At 45.4% G+C, this 23,518-nt stretch overlaps 1 long non-coding RNA gene across 1 annotated transcript in view; it reads right to left on the bottom strand.

Annotated features, from left to right (window-relative positions):
- Window positions 1–22,551, bottom strand: part of LOC138513678 (uncharacterized) — a 33,472-nt gene extending 10,921 nt beyond the window's left edge. The window contains exon 1 of the long non-coding RNA XR_011281793.1: window positions 22,337–22,551. This is a non-coding gene — a long non-coding RNA (uncharacterized lncRNA). The remainder of the gene's footprint in view (window positions 1–22,336) is intronic.
- Between the last annotated feature and the right edge of the window lie 967 nt (window positions 22,552–23,518).

The raw sequence follows: 23,518 nt of genomic DNA, 5'->3' as shown, positions 1-23,518 counted from the left end.
AGATTGCTAAATGGATACGCCCCTCGCTCGGCCTCCCACCAAGCAGACAGCACAACCCCCACGAAGAGACCAGTACAGGCCAGTTGCCTGTACGACCCCGCTCGTACCCGATACCTGAGATGGGTCCAGACGGCGCGAGAGCCCATGAGCACCGCAAGAAAAATGCAGTCGATGGGCGCACCAGTTCCAGTTATGTTAACTGTTTTGTTTGTTACACAGTCTTTGAACCACAAAAATCAGAGAGGCGCATGGTAGGACAACCTCAAGACCCAAAACCAAAAAGACTTGGGAACCTAAATGAGAGACCCTCCAGCTGGAGGCGGAGACCATCCCGAAACACCGACGGGGACCAAAATAATAAACCCATTGCACCTACAAAATGGCAAGACAACTTAAGGTGATGACATGGAATGTGAGGGGGATGGGCTCGTATCTACGTAGGAATTGGATTCAATCCTATCTCTGCAGAAAGAAAGTCTCGATTGCAATGCTCCAAGAGACCCACCTCATGGAAGAAACCACGTCCAAACTATCCGATCGATTGGGTGGACTTGGAAGAGGGGCGCCTTACTCCAAATACGCACAACGAGTCTTTACATGGGTGAACCCCAATGTGCCATTCCAACTATTGGGATTAGAGGCCGACAATGAAGGCAGGTACCTAATAATGTGGGGAACAATTGAACACACTAAAATATGCTTGGTGAACTCCTACTTTCCACAGCATGGAATACCCACCCATCTCAACACACTATATGCTAAAATAGCACACCACCGAGAAGGAACTTTCATATGAGGAGGCAACTTCAATTGTGTCAGAAACGGAACCACAGACAGATCTGAGCCCCCACAACAACCAAAAAACACCGCCACACAAGCGCTGAACACCACAATTGAGCACTTGAACTTGATAGACATCTGGAGAGAGCACCACCCCACGGAGAGAAGTTACTCCTATTACTCATCCCTGCATAAGATACACACGAGGATAGACTACCTGTTCATCGACAGAGAACAACTTCTGCTAGCAGAGTCCACAGCATACCTAGGCAGATCGATCTCTGATCACTCACCCCTACTCATACAGTGGAAACTCAAGGGGCCTAAGCCGCCGATCCCGATGTGGAGAATGCCCACCACAGCACTCACCGACTACGAGTTCAGAGAGGATCTCGGTACCAAGCTGGAGGAATACATAGATACCAACAAAGGCACTGTGGCAAGCTGGGGCACACTATGGGAAGCTATGAAAGTGGTGACACGAGGAGAAGCTATAGCAGGAGTGGGAGGCTACCAGAAGCAACTGAAAAGAGAACTAGAGGAAAAGGAAGTGGAAATAACACCTGGAAGCCAACACCAACGCCACAGTAGAGGCGGAGGTGAAGCTAAAGGAAATCAGAGAAGAATGCCAATTGGCCTGGGAAAGACGAGCCAAGTTTGACTTTGCAACATACACCGCCAGGGCACACAAAGAAGCTGACAAGCCAGGTAGACTGCTGGCCTGGCTGTGTAAGCGGGAACACCCAAGACACCTCCCAACCAAAATCACAGACGAAAGTGGAATAACGTACAGGACGCAACAAGAGATCAATAACACATTAGCAGAATTCTACTCCAAATTATACGCCCACAACAAACAGGTACCTAGGGAGGAAATCAAGGCCACCCTAGAAGAAATAGGGCTTCCGAAACTGACCGCCGAACAAAGGGAGGCACTAGATGAAGGGATAACTTCGGAAGACGTGACGGAAGCAATCAGATCATTTGCCACGTGTAAAGCCCCCGGCAGCGACGGCCTGCCACCTGAATTCTATAAAGCCTATGAAGCAACCCTAACCCCAATATTGCACAAGGTTTTCCTGGAGGCACACAAGACTGGGATCCTGCCCAACACCATGAAGGAAATGATCATAATCCCTATGCTTAAACCAAACAAACCAGCCAGCGATTGTGATTCCTATCGCCCATTAGCGATGTTGAATTATGATAGTAAGATCCTAACTACTATCCTGGCCAAAAGGCTTGCGAGGGTGGTGGGAACCCTAATCCATGTAGACCAGAATGGTTTAGTTCCAGGACGCAGCACCCCAGCCAATCTGAGGAGGCTTCAACACATCATGGCGGAATCCCTCACAAGAAATGAAGACCTGGCAGTGCTCTCGCTAGATGCCATCAAGGCCTTCGATTCCATATTTTGGGAGTGGCTGGTCGAAGTCCTGCGAGAATTTGGTTTCGGAGAAGGCTTCGTGAGATGGGTCAAGGTACTATACAACGCGCCTGTAGCCAGAGTGAAAACTGGTGGCACGGTGTCAAAACCCTGGGCGATACAGAGAGGAACCAGGCAAGGATGCCCGCTATCATCGATGTTATACATATTAGGTCTCGAGCCGATAGCTATTTACTTTAGAAAGCAGTACTTTGATGCAGGTATAAAACTGGGCAACGAGCACTCTATAATATCATTGTACGCTGATGACGTACTTCTATACCTGAAAGACCCACAAATCAACGCACAGGTTGCATTAGACATTCTCGACAACTATGCACGCTACTAGGGGATCCGATTCAGCAAGCAGAAATCCTGTGCATTTCCACTGGCCAGACTCAGGGACTTGGAGGAAACTGACCTACCTGAGATAAAGTGGCAGCCCGAAATGTTCTGATACTTAGGGGTCAATATAAAGCACACTCCAGAGCTTACGCATGAATGTAACACAGAAGTTGTAATGAGAGGGCTGCGTAAATCCATGAAATTTTGGTCAAAGCTCCCACCCTCGATGATGGGCAGAGCATCTATTGTCAAAATGATAGTCCTCCCATGACTCCTGTACTACTTTGTAAACATCTGCCACTACATTAGACCGCCCTTCTTCAGGAAATTAAGGACTTTCTATGGGGACCATCCAGGCACAAACTTCCCATAGCAATCCTTACACTACCATGCAAAGAAGGAGGGATTCAACTCCCCGATCTCCAGATGTACTACTTGGCTGCGCAGCACAGCCACGTGACGAGATTGCTCCCAGACGAACCAACCGCCGAGATTGAATTACTGCGACAAACACCTTCCTCGCTGTTCCCTAAGGAGGTACTATGGAACCCAAGGATCCAAACGCAAGATGCCCCTATGATCGCAAAACTAGGCAGGCAGATATGGTCCAAAACCTATTCTACGATGCACTTGAAACACCCCTATTCGCCCAACATCCCCATACTGGCAGACGCGTGCAAAACTCAGACAGACCTCCCAGTGATGAGAAGCTGGGAAAGTGTCGGGATCTACACATGGGGAGACATGTTTCAGATGGCAAATTCAGGGACTTTGAATCGCTACAAGCACTGGAAGGACTCCCGAGTGGCCAGTTCTTGTGGTACCAACGAGTCAAACATATTGCCAAGAAGAAATGGAACGAATGGCCTGAGGAGCCCACCCCAGACCCTCTCCTACAGGAGGTGCACGACTTCACAGATGGCTGGAAACCGGTGGCCCGGCTGCACAGCCGACTGACGGACAAACCCAAACCCAGAAGCCAGCACTGAAGGAAAAATGGGAAACGGACTTGGAAATTAAGCTGACCGAGGAAGAGTGGTAGAGAGCATTACTTACCCCAAAGAAGTGTCCAGGAACACTAGATTTAGGCAAATACAACTAAGCGTCCTACATAGGACCTACATGACCCCACAGAGAGTGGCCAGCTTTAACAAACAGGCCTCCTCAAAGTGCCCTTGGTGTGCTAATGACCACGCGGATATGATCCGCATGCTCTGGACCTGTAGCAGGGCGACTACATTTTGGGCCAAGGTAAAACAAACCTGCAGAGAATCCGGGATAACCAGATACAACTGGGTCCCGAAAGAGTGCCTACTAGACACACATCCCAGAATAAGCAAGTATAAACACATTGTCAAACTGATGGACATATCCTGCATCCTGGCAAAGAGAACTATCGCAATGGCATGGAAATCACCAGGGGGCCCGAGACACGAACACTGGATCAGAGAGTTGGAGTGATGGACAGAAGCTGAAACCAAGGCCTGGCAGGAGGGGGCCACTGTAGGAGAAGAAGGCACAAATGACACACTCGAATCATGGAAAACCCTCCTGAGGGATATACACTTCGCTGCTGACCACAAGCCTCCATGATTCGCACACCCCTCCCAATAAATTCGAAGAAATACTCAATCAAACCATCAGTGCTAAACCCCACAGGACCTCCCAATACCCGAACTGCTAGTCCTCTACACCCTCCGCCCATAATGAAGAACAGATATAACACGCTATAGCCTGAAGACAGTTCTGGTTAATTGTTTATTTCGTTATTTGTTAATTGTTGTTATTTACAAAAAAGGAAAAGACATTTTGCTATGCCTAAAGCAAATTACATGATAAGACCTAATTGTATGCCTATAAGCAAATGACAATAAAATACTTTACAAAAAAAAAATAATACATGTCCCTCTCGGGTGAATCCTGCAGATTAGAGCAAAAAACTGCGTGTCACCCACTGATGGATCGTTGTTAATTCTAATTATATATTGTGTATCTACAGGTGGTGTTCTGTTCACTGAATGACCATCTGGTCACAGACAAGCAATGTCCATTATTATCTAGGCCTTTTACTTGTTTATTTCCTACCTTTTACATGTATTGAGCTCGCATGTAGTCATGTTCCAGATGCTCCATTGTCGCGATGAAAACGCGAATCGGCAAGATGGCCATCGTTTGTTTACAAACACAGTGACATCATTACGCAACTGCACGATGATATCATTGTAATATTATTAGAGTCGCGTCATCAAAAATAGCGGCGTCATGCTGAAAGTATGCTTATCCAAGTTGTTAATCTTCCTATGTGCATTCATTGCTTCCCGGATGTCATAAAATACTGTCTCCCATATCAAACAGATGAGTGATCAGTATAATTTCCAATTCATTTTGATTCCATGTTTCTACTTCTGTCACATAAGTAACTTTTCTATGTGTAGTCAAATTTAAGCAAGAGACATGTATGTATATTCTTCTCGTGATAAGTGCTATCTCATCTTTGGGTATCATCATATCTCAAACCTTATTGTTCTGTATCGGTGATCTAATCTCTTAATGGTTATAATGTACGTGTACACTATGGGTTATTGGTGTATATGAAATGGAGGTCATGCTCACAATCTTACAGATACTGAATGTTACATTGATTACATGTATCCAAAACTTTCAAAAATAGCATTGAGTTATTTAAACAAGTAAACATTACAGAAAATAGAATATATATATATATATATATATATCCAATTATGTTCCTCATGTGTAGCAAACGTTTCAACGATATAACAAGTTTATAAGGTTAGGCTCTCAAGCTGTGATCTTTATCACTGTCAGGAATGTTTTTATACCCTATAAATGTTTATAAAGTGGACATCCTGCTCACACTCTGATGTCATAATGTCACTAAGCAGTACATTGTTTATATTGATCCAGAACTGTCAAAGCAACACCAAGTTATTAGAAAAAACTGCTAATTACAAATTGATTGTCTATACAATACAATGGGGGCGTGCAGGGGACGGGAGAGTTCCACAGGATTGTGGACATCTGTTGTTATATATATATATATATATATATATAAAAAATACTGGGTCCCTACCCAAGACACAGTTCTTTGTGAGGATCCCCCCCACCTGGGCAACCTGTAAGTAAAGTGTATCACCAGGCCCAGTTCATATATTGTTTAAGATAGTATTGGTTCCTTCTAAAAAGGTTCTACTACCCCAATGTACCTGGTTTAGCAGAGTTCTTCGATGGGTCACCGACGGATCCTTCTTGAGTGAGCTCCCTTTAAGGCAGGAGCCATGGATCGTCGGGATTCCTCGAGCAAAAGGTGAACAATGTCATCGAGGCAGCAGATTCGGTCCTTGCGGTGCTCGTCGACGATCGGTCGTGGACGTCCTATGAAGATGAGGCGTGTGGTGCACCTCGATGACAAGAGTTAGTTGCTGCAAAGAGTCAATGAAGAACATAGGTCCAGGTAAGGGCCAGCAAGGCCCAGTAAAGGTGTTGGGTCGTCGGCGTTGACCATCGGGACTCGACCATGCTGGCTTTTGTATTTTCATCACGGTTTCTGTGGACTTCGGGTGGCGGGAAACCCAACGGCGGATTCTCTTCATTTCATCAGCGACCTTGACTTTCTTGGGCGGGACAAAGCGGTCGACAATGATGAGCAAGGAAGTCCTTAGGCAATGGAGCATTGCGGCTCTGGTCGACGAGGTTACAGTGGTCCTCCGAACCTCGGTCGACAGTGATGGTCGTCAAAGGCCTCGATGTCCTGGCGCTTTTATTTCCGGATTCGTCGGCGGTCCCGGTCTCCGGTCGGCAGCCTTTCGAGAACTGGCTTCCAAGGAGCTTTGGTGAAGGTTTGCTGGTGCACAATGTTCCGTCATAGCTCAGGAAGAGGTCTCCTAGCCAGGTCTTCTCTTAGATCCGTTCTTGGAGACACAACAGCTTTTGGATTGCATCGAAGGAAAGCAGCAGCAGAGCCACCTTCTTCCAGCTTGGGTATGCATCAAGTTTCGACTTCAGCTTCTGAACAATTCCAGTAAGTGAGAGGTCCCCAGATATACTGTTCTGTCTCCCATTCACACTGCTGAGCCAGGCTCAGGCAGCCAATCATTCAGAAGGGCATTCCGCAGGCAGGCAGCCAATCAGGCTCACTGTCATGATCTCTGCTTCCAAAAGATCAGGACTTGCCTGACTCCCTTGGAAGCAGACCCATAACCCCGGTTCCGAGTGCCAGCCAGTCCCAATTGGGACCTTTTGGACCCTGTCCTGGCGCCAGTGGCACCAGGCTCATAAAGATGCCCAGTCCCAGCGCTGGAAGCGCCGGGCTCATAATGCTTGGGTGGACTTACCTGCAGCAGACCATGCTGCTTACTTACCTGCCAGTTGAACCCCTCATCCTCTTCTCTTTGGGACTACTTTTCCTGTTGGGTGGGGCAGGAGCCACTCCCTAGGTTCAGAACACTGGAACTCTTCTGGAAAGCAGGAACTCTTTTCTTACCTAGGCGTGGCTGTGGAAGGAGACACCTAAGCACTACAGGAGGCTATTTAAACCACACCCGATGGATGAATCTTGCTTTGCGTTATTCTGCATTCTCTGCAGCAGAACGCTCATCGTGTCTTCTGCTTCTGATCCTGGGCCTAAGGGAACAAAGGCTTACCATCCTGGAATCCAGTCTTCAGCAGCACCTGTAAAGACAAAGAAAGAACAGGTTAGCACTACGGTCTTCAGTGGCAGCGCATCTCTTACCTGGTCCATCGGCTGTCACCAACGCCTCGCGCTGCATTCCGGCATCTGAGAGACAAAGGCTTACCTACTCTTCGCATGCTCGAGGTCTTCGCACTGCATTCCGGCATCTGAAAGACAAAAGCTTACCAGCTCTTCGCACGCTCCGGAGGCCTTCGGCGCTGCATCCCGCATCTGAAAGACAAAAGAAGGTGCGTTTAAAGACATTGGGCAACTTTATTACTCACGTGCCATTACTCCTTCCCACGCCGAATCCAGTGGGTATTCCAGCACCCTTCAGCTTCTCTAAAGCTCCGAACTTGTACCTGCAAGATAAAAGGGACAGTTAGTGCGCATCGTGAAGCAGGCTACAAGCGCTTACTTACGTGCTTCCAGGCGCTTCTATTCCTCACGCGGGTTCGATCCTCAACTCTCATCAGCCCGCCATCGCCGGAACCCTGCAAAACAAGAGATATCATTACAAAAGACTTTTAAGACATTTGAAGTGCCCAGAACTTACCGTTCGTGCAGTTAACGACGGACAGCAGTCCTCTGAGATCAAGAGGCCTGCACCCTTATCCAGTGAAGAAACTGGTTACGGCACCCTGCCCCGAGGCAGATGGAGAGCTCGGCGTTCACTTACCTAAGGTGAGGGTGTTAACCTTTGGGGTTCTACAGGAGAAGAGAAAGGGAAGAGGAGAGAGGCACCCAATAACCCCAGTTCATTAATCCCATATTTTCTATCTGCAGACATCTTACTCTTCGAGTCAGACATACAGTGCACAGAGGTCCAGCCCAAAGAGCCAACCGTGTGTTACACATCACCTTTGAAGATACGGCATTCACCCAGTCAAGACCGGCGCCTCTGCGGGAATCAGGTGAGCGTTACACTCACAGTGCATTCAGGCCATTATTCTCCATCCAGACACTCACAACAAGGAATGTGGATTGGGGCAGGCACCCAACCTTTGGGCACACCACACTGCATTCATCCAAGTTTTGGGCAGGGCTGTCTCAGTCATTGGGGGTCATTCCGAGTTGGGCGGTAAGGGGTTACCGGCACCGTTAAGGATGCAGGTGCCAGTAACCCCTTACCACCCTATTCCGAGGTCCCTTAAAGGGTCCCACCAGGAACGGCTGGTCTGACCAGCCATTCTTAGTGGGACCCGTTAAGGGACCTTGGAGCTAATAACGAGCCCGCAATTTGCAGGCCCGTTATTAGCTCCTTCCCCATTCCCATTTGAGCCCTATGGGGGCTCAAATGGGAATGGGGAATGGTTTTCTGAATGGGGATTTACCGGGTCCTCCAAGGTTGGAATGACCCGGTAAGTCCCCATTCAGAGACACCGGACCCGGACCCGGGTTTGGAGGCAGCCATGGTGCTAATAGCACCATGGCTACCTCCAAACTCGGAATGACCCCCATTGTGTCACACACCAGAAACCAGACACCCATAACATGAAATGTATATTGGTCACACACTCCATTCACCCAGGTCCCACCCCAAGGGCGTACCCACAACATACAGTCATTGGGAAGGCTCCAGCCAGTCTGGCCTGGACTGCCCCACAATACCATATATGGAACTTCCACCCAACAGCCAGTCAGGGGAAGGGACAGAGTCGGGGCTTCCCAGGACTTTGGGAAAACAAGGTAACTGTGGCGAAGGGTGCAACCCAATCTCTTTCTCCCCTGTAAGCACACTCTCCTCACCTGAGCTGTCTGAGTTGTCGGTCTCTTGTAGGCGTCGTCGTGCAAGGTAGTCTCTCCCCTTCTTTAGATGGATATGCTTGTCACAGAGGGAAGCCACATTGACTGCTGTTTAAACAGCTGCCCCGTGACTCCCTTTCTGGAACCAAGCCAGAATTCAGGGAAAACCCCAAAAGGGAAAAAACCCTGTGGTGTAGCGTCGACCCTTCCATTCCAGATGACAGGACAATCGCTGATAGGAGCAATGGCGAGAGGCAAGCAGCAGAGTTCGTAGTTTAGAATGTCCAAGAAGTCGAAGCCAAGGAGTAGCATTGTTAGGGAAGTCGGAAGCTCCTTGTGGCAGTTCGAAGATATGGCACTGGATCCAGGAAGAGGGAGAAGGTAAGCAGCAAGCACAGCTAAGAGGAGCCCAGCAGAAAGAGAGTATGGGAAAATCCCAGAGAGAGAGAGAGATGCTGCCGAAAACACCCTACACCCATCTATTTTCTATCATAATCTAACTCTGCCTGCCTTTGTGCTCAGAGTTTCAATAAGATCTAATTATCAATTAAATTCTTAACAACACTTCTACTTCTAAAGATTTCCTGTGGTAAAAATGGTGGTAAGCAGGCAACCAGGTAATTTGTCAGTGTGATGTCAGTATATGTACTGCATTCAAGTTTACTGAAGTAAAACATTGAACTTTCAAGTATTTTTTTAATAAAAACTATTCAGAATAAATACTATAAAATAGCACATGTCAAAAACTACACTAAACATCAAAACAATGGCAGCCAGGAAGTATTAAACATACTCCAACATTCCATTCCTTTTCTGCCATACTGTATGGGTGTCCCCACAGGGGGATGGGACCAGAACAGGGGCGTAGGAGGCACACACAATCTGGGGGTGGGCAGCAGGGGACACCTTTGGGACTTTGCTAAAGACACAACATAACCCAATTCAAACCACCAGAGGGTTGAGTACCAGTGCTTAAAGCACGTAAAATATGTGTTCTTTGGTCTTAAAAAAAGAAAAAGAAATAATGACAGTTTTAAAAACACAGTCACACTTCCAATAAGTTGCAGCTTTCTCACCAACAGCACAAAAGCTCATTATAAACACATTTTCAGCAAAACAGTGTTAGAAATAAAATATTTGTGGACTACTAAAACTAACTTTCAAGCATTTGCGATGTTACAGCAGGGATTTTAACTAAGCAAGCTCTCAGTGTAACTGTTGTAAGGGGGCTTTGATATTTCTTTTTTTGTGCATTTTTACATCCTTTAGATTCCCAAGCAAATTATGTTGCTATTGCTTGTATTTCTACCAGATGCATAAAATCTTTATGTATTGCAGAACAATGTAATTCAGTTTTTTTATGAGATGTACTTGAACACAGTCAGGTTTTCAGTCGTCGCAAAACACCATCGTTTCTCTCAGCCTTAGAGAAAGAAACTGGAACAGTTAGGCTTCACCTATGCAAAGAAAGCTCTTTGTCTGGGAAGATTCCTTAGAAAAATATGTACCCGTTTTGGGACTGAAAAATACTTGTGGATGCTTGATAAGATGGTGAATTGTGCAGAGAGGAGGGCATATTTGATTTCTGTGTATTTAACTATCATTTCAGTGCTTCTCCCTGGTTAGTGAAAGAGTGGCATGGAAGAGTTCAGAAGGGGAAATGGGGGAGAGTGAAAGAAGGGAGTAATGGACAAGTGGATAGTTGCTGAGAGTCGTGGAAAGAAGATGATCAGGGAGGAGGAGCATTTAAGAGGGAGAGAGCAGTATAGATAATGTCCAAAAAAAGGTTGATAGTTGAAATTACTCATTTGGCTATTACCATGCCTACTGCAACATTTTAGACTCCACTTAGAGCAAGCACTGGCAAAGCAAATAGTGTTAGCCTGACGTATAAGCATTTTCTATGCATTGGTGTTAATCTCCAGGTACCAATAAAAATTACCAGCTATTCCATCATAGGCCCCTTAAAGTACTACCGTTTGTCAGGTATGGGCATGATGTGCTCTGGTACTCACACCATGCACCATATATTTCTACCCTGAACCAAGTAATGCAATCAAAAGCCCAAGTACTTACAATTGCAATGTTTTCAGATCAGAATCCAAGGTACTTCTACCATCACCAGGTATTGGCATCAGTCATAAGGTTCAGGCACAATTACCATCCAATGCATAGGTACTCAATTGATTATCAAGGCTATGCAAAATTAGCATAGTATAGCCAGTGTCCACGATGCCCAGTTAGAAGGCAGTGCCAGATTCCATTATGTCCATTTAGCAAAGAGGTTAATAGCTACATTATGCCCATTTAGCATAGCAGTGCAATATTCTGTTTTACTCAATTATGATGTTAATGCAAGGTTACATTATATCTACTTAGCACAAAAAGGCTAGATACCAATATGCCAATTTATCATATGCAATGGCAGAAAAAAATATGCCAAACTAGCACAGTGATGCCACAATAAATTGGTACGAGGTCATTTCATCGCCGGATGTTTTTTCGCTGAGTTTTTTATCGCATTTTTGGGGGGGTTAAAACATTATATAAATTGGGTGTGGGTGTACGGGGATATAAAAAAAATTAAAGGGGATGGGGGTAACCCCCTAAAAAATTCTATGAGTTTTTTCGAAAATAAATCCGCGGTAACAAACTCCACGAAAAAACATCCTGCGATGAAGTGACATGGAACCCATTAAATTATGTGTAGTTTTCACAGTAGAGCAAGATATCATTATGAGCACTAGCACTGTAAGCCCAGAGTTCAGTATGCATGTATAGCACTGCACTTCTGCATATTCTGTAGGGGCTGTATGTTTGTGGTGCAGTTGGATGTATGTGTGTGGTGCTGGGGACAGCTGGAGTGTGCAGTGCAGTGCTCAGGTACTGTATGCACAGTAGGGTGAAGTATGTGCATTGCTATGCTGGGGCAGTGGGAAGTGTTGTGTTGGAATGCTGTGTGTGTGCACAGTGTGGTGATGTATATGTGCAAGGTTGGGTGGTGTGGGCATACAGTGCAGTGTGGTGGTGTGTATGCACAGTGCTGCGTTGCATTTATACTCAGGGCTGTGTGGTGTGGTTGGGCAGTAGGGTGTATACTACGTGATGGCCAGTGCTGCCTATGTAATTCTGGCATGTTTATTGCCAAAGCGTACTTGGGCACATGCTGTGCCTGCTTCATACTTGGCAATTAAAGGAGATTCTTAATGTTGACCACATCTCAGAATGTATGTCCTTTCAATGTACCTAATTAATCAAAAAGAAATGCATTCAAATTTTATTTTAAACACTTTTTAAAGATGTTCTGCTTTGCTAACTAGAGCCAAAATGAAAATCAAGCATTGGCAAATGCCAACAGTTTGGTTATTTGTGTAGGCATTGTAAAGGCACTTGCCAGGCACTGCTGTAGTGTTATTAACTGGCCATTGATGACAGCAGGTGCAAAATTGTGATAATACCTGGGCATCTAATAGCAGTGCTTGACACATGCCAAATACGTATACAGAAGCCAAAATTGGTGGCTTTGCCAATGCTTGTTTTTCATAGGACTTCAATGAAGGACATCCATAGTGCTTACAAATCAAGTGGCTGAAGGCAGACTTGATGAAGACATTTTTATTGCATTAGTTGCACGTTTAAAGCTCCAATTAAATAATTAACTCTCAGAATACTGCTTTGAATGCACATTGACAGGCTATTTGAGTGCAAGGTTTTGATGGTAAGGCTTGATTAAAGCAAGCTCAAAGAGTTACCATCAGGAGTTGATTCGGGTGGGGAGGGGCAGGAACTCAGCGGAAATGGCCATAGAGATTAGCGTGGCCATGGGCAGTCAATGGGTGGGCAAATAACCAAACAGCACCTACAAACTTTGTGTCCCTCTGCATATGCCATTTCTCTCTAGATGTACTCTAATGTAATAGTTGTGGCTTATAGATGGCGCAAGGCCAGGGTGGATCATTAGAAAAGTTCAATGGGTCAGTGTGAGAGCAGATAGTGATAGACTGGACACTTTACTGTTTGCAGAACTGTCTTTTTATTAATTAAACTTCTTTTGGGATTCATATCAGTAACATTTAACAGATTTGGCGACCTTTGGGTTTCAGTTCATTTGGTCAACTTCCTAAATCTGGATAGTTCCAGGTTAGGTCTTGGTAGCAGAAACAAGAGTCCCTGTCTTGTCGGACTGGAGAATACTTGGCTCTATAGGCTGTGGCTGGATCAGTTGACTTGTCACCTTTCAATCTCCCCTGGTGACTTAAACAGTCTGGGCATCAGCATGGTATACATGGGCTTTACCATGTCTCTTTAAGGTCTTCTCTTCACGTAACTTGTCATTCAGTGTTCACTCTGTTTGTTAGTTCCTTTCTTATGAATCAACAGTCACACTTTACATCTCGCATGTAGAGGCTTGCCTATGGTATTTGTGCTTCCCCCCGTTTTAGAAATGCTAGGGTACGACATCAACTTCAACTGACCGGCCTTTTGATACGCCGAGGCGATATTGATGGCCTCGACCAAGGTGGGTCTATGGCTCGACCAAGGTGGGTCTATGGTGTTGTCTGACCAACCTTTGCATGGGCAAGGGTAAAGCGTCCACAAACTGTTCCAATATCACTTTCTCAGCCATCTCGTGGGTTGTTGCAGAGTTGGTTTGTAGCCAGTTTTCCTCTAACTCTTTTATTCGGTAGAAGAGTTGCCTGGGAGTTTCCTCTGACAGAAGTTTAGTGTCTCTAAATTTGATCCTGTAGGCTTCTTCGTCGTGACCCAACCTTTCCAGTACTGCCCGCTTCATATCCTGGTAACTGGTGTCTCCCGTTGGGTTAGCCACCTGATAGGCACTTTGCATCTCACCGGTCGTAAGTGGTGCGATGTAGTGGCACCACCTCTCGGCTGGCCACTGTGCATTCCTGGCGACCCTTTCAAAATTGACGAAGAAGTGGGCAGGATCTTCTCCGGTGGAAAACTTCTGAAGGACAGAGGTTGGTACTGGAGTGTGGTTCCTGATGTTTGTGACTTCTAATAGTTGAGTCTGTTGATGTTACAGAGCCTGTTGGAAGGCTTGTCTGTCAGCTTGGGCCTGCTGGCTTTGAAGTTGTAATGCCTGTTGGAGTAGCTGTTGGCCCTCACTTAGAGTTTTTATCAGTTCTTCCATCGTGTTCCGCTCTATCCCACCGCTGCCACCAAATGTGATAGAGCAGATAGTGGTAGACTGGACACTTTACTGTTTCCAGAACTGTCTTTTTATTAATTAACTTCTTTTGGGATTCATAACAGTAACATTTAACAGATTTGGCGACCTTTGGGTTTCAGTTCATTTGGTCAACTTCCTAAATCTAGATAGTTCCAGGTTAGGTCTTGGCAGCAGAAACAAGAGTCCCTGTCTTGTCGGACTGGAGAATACTTGGCTCTATAGGCTGTGGCTGGATCAGTTGACTTGTCACCTTTCAATCTCCCCTGGTGACTTAAACAGTCTGGGCATCAGCATGGTATACATGGGCTTTACCCTCTCTATTAAATAACTGTTTCTTTAAGGTCTTCTCTTCACGTAACTTGTCATTCAGTGTTCACTCTGTTTGTTAGTTCTTTTCTTATGAATCAACAGTCACACTTTACATTTCTCATGTAGAGGCCTGCCTGCGGTATTCCAGACATCCGTCACGTGAATCTCTCACCTTGCTATATTACTTGCGTCTTCTTTCAGCTCCTCCGCAAACCGCACACCCTTCCGACACTCCTCCGCCTTCACCGGCACTGCTCCTCGCTCACACGCTTTTCTTAGCGGCCTCCTTCGAAGCTCGCAGGGGCTCGTCTCCTCGCTGACAGGATGGCTCCACCCTCAGAAAGGTGGGGGCTCCGATCAGCGCGGCCCTTCGTAGCCGCTCTCTCCTAGCTGATCGGAGCGCACAAGGCAGACGTGACTCCAGCGAGAGCCACAGCCGATGTATCAGCTGCTCGGTTAACTTCTGCTGCCAACATTACTTCGGCCTTCAGCTTGCCCCTCCACCGACGTCACACAGACCTTCTCTCCACTCGAGTGGACAGCTGATTGCCCGGAAATGACCGTTGGCGAACCACAGCTTCGTGGTTTTCACGACACCTCTTCCTTATCTTACGGTTCTTCTCTTCAACTTTATAGAGTATTCTTCACGAGGCGTTCAACCGGAACGCACCTCGTCTTAACAGGGAACTGGATTAATTAAAAGGCCCACTCATAAACCGGCTCTTCTGGCAACAGGGCTTTTTCTTCCTCGCCTCTCTCCAACGCCTAGCAATTCAAAACAAAATCTCAGTGAGTCCAGTATTCAAGCAAAGCACCTTTACTCTTCTCTCACTCTTTCTCTCATTGGGGTGCTAGCTTGTCAGTCAAGAGGAAGACCCTCCCCTCAAGACCCCTTTATAACATCATTTCTGTAGCTCAGCAGCTCAGTCTTCGTGGAAGCACAGGGCTTGACAGTGTTACACTATTCAATTGACTCTGAGATGTCCTCATTTCCTCCGGCTCATCAGTCAGATTCTCAAAACCTTTTGTACCATGTGAGATGTGCTAGCGCATCCCCTCACTTGAGCCAAAAAAAAGGAGAAGCACAATTCACAAGTGTCATCTGAATGAGTGCAACCTAGATGCACTCATTTAGATGCCCTTTTCCCCCCTTTTGCGCATTTGTGCAAATAACAGGGAATTTCACGTTATTTAAATGCCCTGAAATGAGGGTCATCCTCCTCTGCCTTTGGAAGAAGGCACAGTGGGGAGGCAGAGTCATTTCTCACTCTGTCATGATTGCTTATTTTAAATGTGACAGCCCTGGAAATCCTCAACAAAGGCACAGAGGATCTAACAAACACAAAGAAACAACCAACCCCCAGGAAAAGCATCCAACAAAGAGTCCCTCAAAGCACACATGCTACACTGCAGCCTACTTAACGTACAATCTATGGCAAAACCCCAAACAGAAATGTACGCCCTCATTAGTGAAGGCAGCATTGACACCCTCTTCCTCACAGAAACATGGCAATCAGACAACTATAAAGTAATCGCTCATGGAGCCATACCCGGTAACTATAAACTAATACAATCAAACAGAGAAGGCAGATGAGGGGTAAGAATTGCCATAGCAAACAAAAACCAAATCAGCTCCACATATTTACCTTCAACAGACATAGAAAACTGAGAATCACTCTTAGTCAACCTCAAACTCAGCGAACAATCCAACATACTCTTCCCTACTCTTCCTTCTTATCTAGCGACTGCCCACCTACAACCCTAACTTCGTCACCCAAAATTCACTGATGCCATAGTCAGCATAGCCATAAATCATAACAAAAACAAAGAAAACAAAGCAAAAACAAAGAAAAAGCAAAAACAAAGACAAAGAGGTGATGGCTGGAAGGTTTAGACTGAATCTGAACCACTGGCATTGCTCAGGGCAACCCTCCAGACCATCGTTCTTCACCTGCCAAGCCATTACAGAAGGGGAAAGACCATATGGAAATCAGGCTTGGTCCCACCCCAAAAGGGGCAGTCTAACCTGAACTGCTAGATCACATCCCTTCTCATAAATCATGACACCATAATCCTTCTGGGAGATTTCTACATTTGGTTTGAAAGTAAAACCAAACCAAACCCAACATCAGCGCACTCCTGGAAATTCTTCATCTCAAACAAATGGTGAAGAGACCCACCCACAGAGCTGGACACACCTTCGATGAAATATTCTTCAGGGATGGACTCTCCACTACTGCTCCACTGATACCAACCATCTGGACGGACCATCATATGATCCCTTTCACTGTTTGAACACCAACCTGTACAATACCCACAAATATAAATTTCCATCCCCCAAACAGGAATAGAAATGCTTTTTTTTCCTCTGCGCATTTCGCAGAGATGGGCCCTTTAATGACCTGTCTTGGTGAAATGCGCATGCAGCAATCACATGGTTGCTGTGAACCTGTCAAACATTAGTGTTGGGAGCACGCTAATGTATGCAAGGGGGCTCAACAAAAATGCTCAGATCACTTGGGAATAAGGTGATCTGAGCAATTCTGAAAGCAGCAAAATTAAATTGAGTTCATTTGCTGCACTCCTTTCAATTTCGCTACTTTTTGACAATCTGGCCCAATGTCTGACTATACTATTTATTTATATATTTATTTATGCATTTGTACAGCGCACCTACCCCAGAGGCATCTAGGCACTAGCAAGGAACTTTTCAGTAAACATAATAATATGGTTACGGGTTTGCGATGCTTGAACATAGTTAATACACTACTTATTATTACAGTTGACAATATATACGTGGCATTCGTTACACAAATTGTTAATATTCATTACCCAGGATGTTACAATTTTATCTTTGTCAAAGTTGTTGAAAGTCTACCTTGTGGTAGGTACATGATTACGGTAGGTTATTGTTGAAGGTCGCCTCTGAAGAGGAAAGTTTTAAACTTTTTTCTAAATGACCAGAATGAGGTGTCATTTCTCAGGTGGTGTGGGAGGGCATTCCACAGTTTGGGTACTATTACTGGGAAGCTAGAACCTCCTGCTTTCTGTCTCTTAAATCTGGGTATGGAAAGCATGTTAGTGTATGCAGTTCGGGTTGGTCTAGTGGAGCTAACTTTACAGATGAGGTCACTGAGATAATTAGGTGCCTTCTTCGCAATACATTTGTGTGCCATCATGAGAATTTTGAAATTGATTCTGTCCTGGACGGGAAGCCAGTGAATGTTTCTTCTAGTGGCAGAGATGTGGTCATGTCTTGGGATATTTAGGGCAGCTCTTATGGCATTATTTTGCAGTTTTTGTAATTTGTTAATATTTCTAGTGCTTGTTCCAGCAAAGAGAGAGTTGCAATAATCAATCCTGGACAATATCAGAGCTCTTGCCAATGTAGTGGGAGTTTTCCGGAGTAAGAAAGGGGCGGCTAGTTCTTATTAATTTGGCTATGTACGTGGCTGACGACACCACAGCATTGATTTGTCTGTGTAGCGTAAGCTCAGAATCAATATAGACCCCAAGGGGTTTTATTTCGCTCGCTACTGGAATGGTGTTACCATTGATGATGAATGATTTGTAAAGTTGAGAGAGGTTATTAAGTTTTGGTGCCAAATATGATGAGCTCCGTCTTATCGTCATTAAGACATAGTTCATTACATGCCCTCCAAGCTTGAATGGCTAAGTATATTTCATTTAGGTTTTTAGAGTAATTGTCGAAGCATCCGGTAATTGGTAGGAGAATCTGGGTGTCGTTAGCATATTTAGTATACGAGAGACCCATATTATCAAGTTTGTCGAATAGTAGTTTAGTAAAAGCGTTATAGAGGGTGGGTTAAACACATGAACCTTGTGGAACCCCACAGGTTACTGGGACTGGATGGGCTGCTGAGGATTCTGAGAAGACTCTCGTTGTCCGGTTAGATAAGAACAACCTGATCCAATTAATGGAGTCAGCTGAAAATTGGGCTGCAGTGTCCAGGTGATGGCATAGGATGTCATGGTTTACTAAATCAAACGCAGTGGATAGATCTATTAATAGGAAGATGCACAATTCTCCATTGTCCTTGTAGTGATCCATTTGCGTCTTGAGGTCCAGTAGGGCCGTTTCCGTACTGTGACCTGGTCTGAAGCCAGATTGTCTTAAGCCTGAGAGGTATTGTCCTCGAGGTATTTTGGAATTTGCAGGTAGGCTGCACGATCTAGTATTTTAAGTAGGAAGGAGACAGTTGTGATAGGTCGATAATTAGTTAGAATATTAGGGTCTAAGGGTGGTTTTTTGAGCAAGGGTAGAACCCAAGCTGTTTTTCGATCATTACGGACTGTGTTAGAGGCAGATGAGTTATTAATGAGGTTAGTGACGAATGGTGCTAATTCCATCGTGCAATCGTTCACCAGAGTTGCAGGACATGTGTCCCCTTTACATCTGGAAGGTTTTAGACTTTTAATGATGTTTATGGTATCTAACAGAGTAAGTGGATTAAAGGAGAATTTAGTAATCTTTGGGGTGTCTGCCGGAAGGTCTGGGGATGGTAAAGTTAGGTTAAGATAAAGTTTGGATTTTTTTGTTCAATTTTGGATTGTAGAAGAGAGATTTTATCTGCCAGGGCGTTCTGGATGTTGGAACACCATTGTGCATCTTTGATCGTGTGATCGGTCGTGGCTGCTGGGGATTCCAGTTCCCTGAGAATTGTGAATAGCTCTCTACTGTTAGATTGGGCATTTAGAATTCTGTGATTGCAGACTTCACTTTTAGATTTGATGGTTTCAAGTTTGTAGTTCTTAGCTATGGCTTTGAACATAGTTTTATTTTCTTGAGATGGCGTTTTGGTCCATTTGTTTTTGGCTGATCTTTTTTGAGCCCGCAGGGCTATGAGTTCAGGGGTGAACCAGGGATTGATGTGTATCGGTGGTTTAGACTTTTTACTTTTAAGTCGGGCGAGTTTCTCTATAGCTGCTGTCATAGTTTTATTGTAATGACATACCAGTGTTGACGGGTTACAGTCCGAGTCTTGTGTATGCAGGATGGAGGTAAGTAGAGGTAGCAGATTGTCTCGGTTAATATTTTTCAGATTTCTAGTGGGGGTCATCATGATTGGCTGGTGGTTTTTCTGGTCTTTAGTGATGATAGTGGTGGTGAAGGAGATAATATTGTGATCAGACCATGATGAGGGGGTATTTGACTGGATGATAGTAGGGCAATTAGTATCCGCTAGCCGGTCCAGGGTACGCACTTTATCATGCGTTGATGTTGTAATTCTTTGTGCTTGAGCTTCTAATATGTTCGCTAGGAGATTAGCATTTAGATCTACGGGATCGTACAGTCCTAAATTGAAGTCACCCATGATAATAGCTTCAGGTTATGGGTTACAAGTGTCGTGATATCATCTTCAAAGGTTAGAGATTGCCCCAGGGGGTCTGTAGATGATGTGGATAGTAAGTGTGCATACTGGTGTAAGTAAGATTTTTACTGTCATAGCTTCACCAGATGTGAAAGGTATTTCGGGGGCTATTCTGATGTCTAAGGCTTCTTTAGCTAGTAGTGCACCTCCTCCTACTCTTGCAGTCGCTCTATCTTTCCTGTAGATGGTATATCCTTCTGGTATAGTTAGGGATAGGAGGGGGCCAGAAGCTGAGTGGAGCCAGGTTTCTGTAACTGCTAGGAAGTCTAGGTTGTTCATTTTTAAGGTGTTCGCAATGTCCAGAGCGTGTGCTGTGATGGATCTATCATTAGTGAGGGCCCCTTTTAGTGAAACTGTGTGCCGGCTATTTGGCTCAGTGGTAGTAATAGTGATATGGCTGGAGTCATTAGTTATATTAACCTCAGGTAATTGGCAAGTGGCGGGGTTAGCCAGAGATTGGCGGGCATCTTGCAAGTAAGGTTTATTCAATGAGGTCTTGTGTAGACCAGAGGATAGTCTGTATCTTCTCTGTAGGCCTGTGATAGGTTGTGTTAGCCATGGTGTAGGAGGGCTTTGGATGGTAGGGGCAGGGGAGATGACTGTATTATTATGTATGTGTCTAGTATAAGGGTGATGGTGGGACAAGGGGTCCTTCGTGGATATGAAATTCTTGTATCACTTATGCATTGCGCGAGAGGATAAGCGGTTTCTTCTCAATAGGCCAGTGATAGGTTGTGAGGACCAGGTACTCAATGGAGTCGAGTTAGTAGGGGTTGTAGCTGAAGGTGTATTGGGACAGGTAGGTTCAGTTCTAGTAGAGAAGGACTGTTTGTAACCGCTTGTGGGCAGTAAGGTATCGGAGGTGTCCGTCTTTGGCGTGTCAGCATTAATATAGGCCTTCGTGATAGATGTGGAAGTTTGATGTGTCTGGAGATGGATGGAAGGGTGCAACTTTTTTGAGGAATGGCATTGGGCAGGGAATTGGGTGATGCCTACCGCACTGAAGGTGGGCTAGTCCATTGGTGAGGTGTATGTATGCGCCTGCTGTGGATGGCTGATTCATAGATATAGTGGGATATTTTTTTTTTATTGGTTTGTTACAAACCTTTAAAAATAACGAGAGAGAAGAAAATAGAAAGAGAATAAGAGAGAGAAGGAAAAAAAGAAAAAAGAAAAGGAAGAGGATCTCAGAGTACATTAGAAAGTTCATTCTTGAAAAGGACAGATTTACAGAAGGAGCTCCAATCGAAAGATAAGGGCTAAGATGGTCAAGGGGCTAGAGGAAGACATGTGCGAGAAGCATAAGACTAAGTAGGAAGCGTTGCAGTCCAAAGCACTCTTAGATTTCCAATGATCAAGCTGAGGTTATAACGACTTTGATGTCGTTTTCATATTTTTCCAGCTTTTCGATCATCTTTTCAAGAAGGAAAGTCAGTTCGATTGTTAGGCTGCGTTCCATGTCTTGATGCATCATGTCCCACCAATCCTCAGCAGACAGAGTTGGCCTTGCCTCAATATATTTTCTCAGATGATTAGATCGTTCCTGTCGCAATTGTGTGCAATACAAAATGAGGTGTTTCAATGTTTCATTTTCTTCCCCACATAAGCGACAGGTCAATATTGGAGCTCCACCTTTGTGCTGAATTGCCAATATTTATAGTGGGATATGGTAGGAGCTCCATGTAGAAGTTAATAAGCAGGGCTAATATTACAGTCATAAGGAGTGAGGTATAAGGCAACATTTCCTTGAGATAGTTGGCGGAACAGGTGAGATAACTGAACTGTGAGGCAACGGTTAGGAAAGGAGAATGTAATAACTTATTGTCCTAATCCGCATAGTATTGCATAAAGCAGCTAATGGGCCCAGATATGCTATTGGAACAGTTCATGCATATGTTGCAATTTTAAGTTAAAACTATTGTATAGCAGAATTGCAAAACAGATATGTAGCTGTGGACGATCATGCAATGGTAGGGTACATTCGATTGTTACTGCAAGTTAAACAAGGAATGATATACAGGTACAATCTCGATATAGCTGTAGGTGATCATGCAATGGACAAGTACATTCGCTTGTTACTACAGATTGAACGTGGTACAGGTATAATCTCAATCACAATCAAGTGGCATTGGCAAGTGTTCAATAGAGCTAGAAATGAGTACATAGGTCAAATTATTTGACTGTACGGCATGGTTTGTTGGCCATAGACGTAGGCTGATTATGCCGTCGCTCCCGGTACTCGGGATGGTCGTTTAACACAGCCTGTGCAATAGTATGGGTATGGGTTAAAGTGAGATCTGTGTGCTAGATGAGTGGTATGGTTTGGTTTGCCTGCGGTACGCTGAAGACCTTATACAAGGTATGAGTAGTATGGGAGATGGGCAGTTAGTCATATGGGACAGCGTAAAGAGTGTACGGGCAAGCGTTACGAAGGACAGTCTATAAATCAGTCTTACGTGATGATTGAAGTTTGCTTGTGGTCGGATGTCAGGCGACGTGATAGGCATTGGTTGGTTCAATTGTAGGGCAGCAGGCGGCTGAGAAGGTCGATATGTAGAGGCGGCACCGGCACTCAAAGGACAAACAGGTGTAGAGCGGGCATTAAGTGCGGGCCTTCGGTGGTGGGCCGGCTTCGCCTGCCAGCTCGTGGATTGGGCAGCTAAAAGCAGATGCTGCCCAATCAGATGCAGCAGTGTTGTTGGCATTGGGTTAGCACTCCAGTGCGACCCCGTCGGCCATTTTGGAGTGCATTCTCAATCAGGGGTACACTCCGTGTGAAATCAGTAAAAGGCAGGAGCACGAACTCAGAAGCAAATATGGCAATCTTTCTGAAGATGGCAGAATAAACCAGTGGATTCGGAGCTGAATCAGATAATTCAGATACGGAAGGTAAATAAGTTGCAGGCATCGCCGGAATTCGTTGCAGGCATGGGTGCCGATGCCCGCATGGGCTTACCTTTAGAAATTAGCAGCATGGAGCCACTGGCTCCAGCCAAATGCTCCGTGATGCAGGAGGCTCCTTCCAGGTGAAGGAGAGCGAGGATAGTGGCGGGCCTCAATGCGCGCCTTTGGTGGAGGGCCGGCTTCGCCTGCCGGTTCGTCGATTGGGCAGCTAAAAGCAGCTGCTGCCCAATCAGATGCAGCAGTGTTGTTGGCAGTGGGTTAGCACTCCAGTGCAATCCCGTCGGCTATTTTGGAGTGCATTCTCAATCAGGGATACACTCCGTGTGAAATCAGTAAAAGGCAGGAGCACAAACTCAGAAGCAAATATGGCAATCTTTCTGAGGGTGGCAGAATAAAGCAGTGGTTTCTGAGCCAAATCAGATAATTCAGATACGGAAGGTAAATAAGTTGTAGGCATTGCCGGAATTCGTTGCAGGCATAGGTACAGATGCCCGCATGGGCTTACCTTTAGAAATTAGCAGCATGGAGGCACTGGCGAGGATAGTGGCGGGCCTCAGTGCGCGCCTTCAGTGGAGGGCCGGCTTCGCCTTCCAGCTCATGGATTGGGCAGCTAAAAGCAGCTGCTGCCCAATCAGATCCAGCGGTGTTGTTGGCAGTGGGTTAGCCCATGAGCAAATAATGATTCAATATTTCTCCTTGTTGGAGAAGGAAACCTCAATGGTTGAATTCTTTGC

This window comes from Ambystoma mexicanum, chromosome 12 (genome assembly GCF_040938575.1).
Source record: "Ambystoma mexicanum isolate Mex_15411 chromosome 12, UKY_AmexF1_1, whole genome shotgun sequence".
Lineage (NCBI taxonomy): Eukaryota > Metazoa > Chordata > Amphibia > Caudata > Ambystomatidae > Ambystoma > Ambystoma mexicanum.
This window is presented reverse-complemented; position numbering and strand designations above follow the sequence as displayed.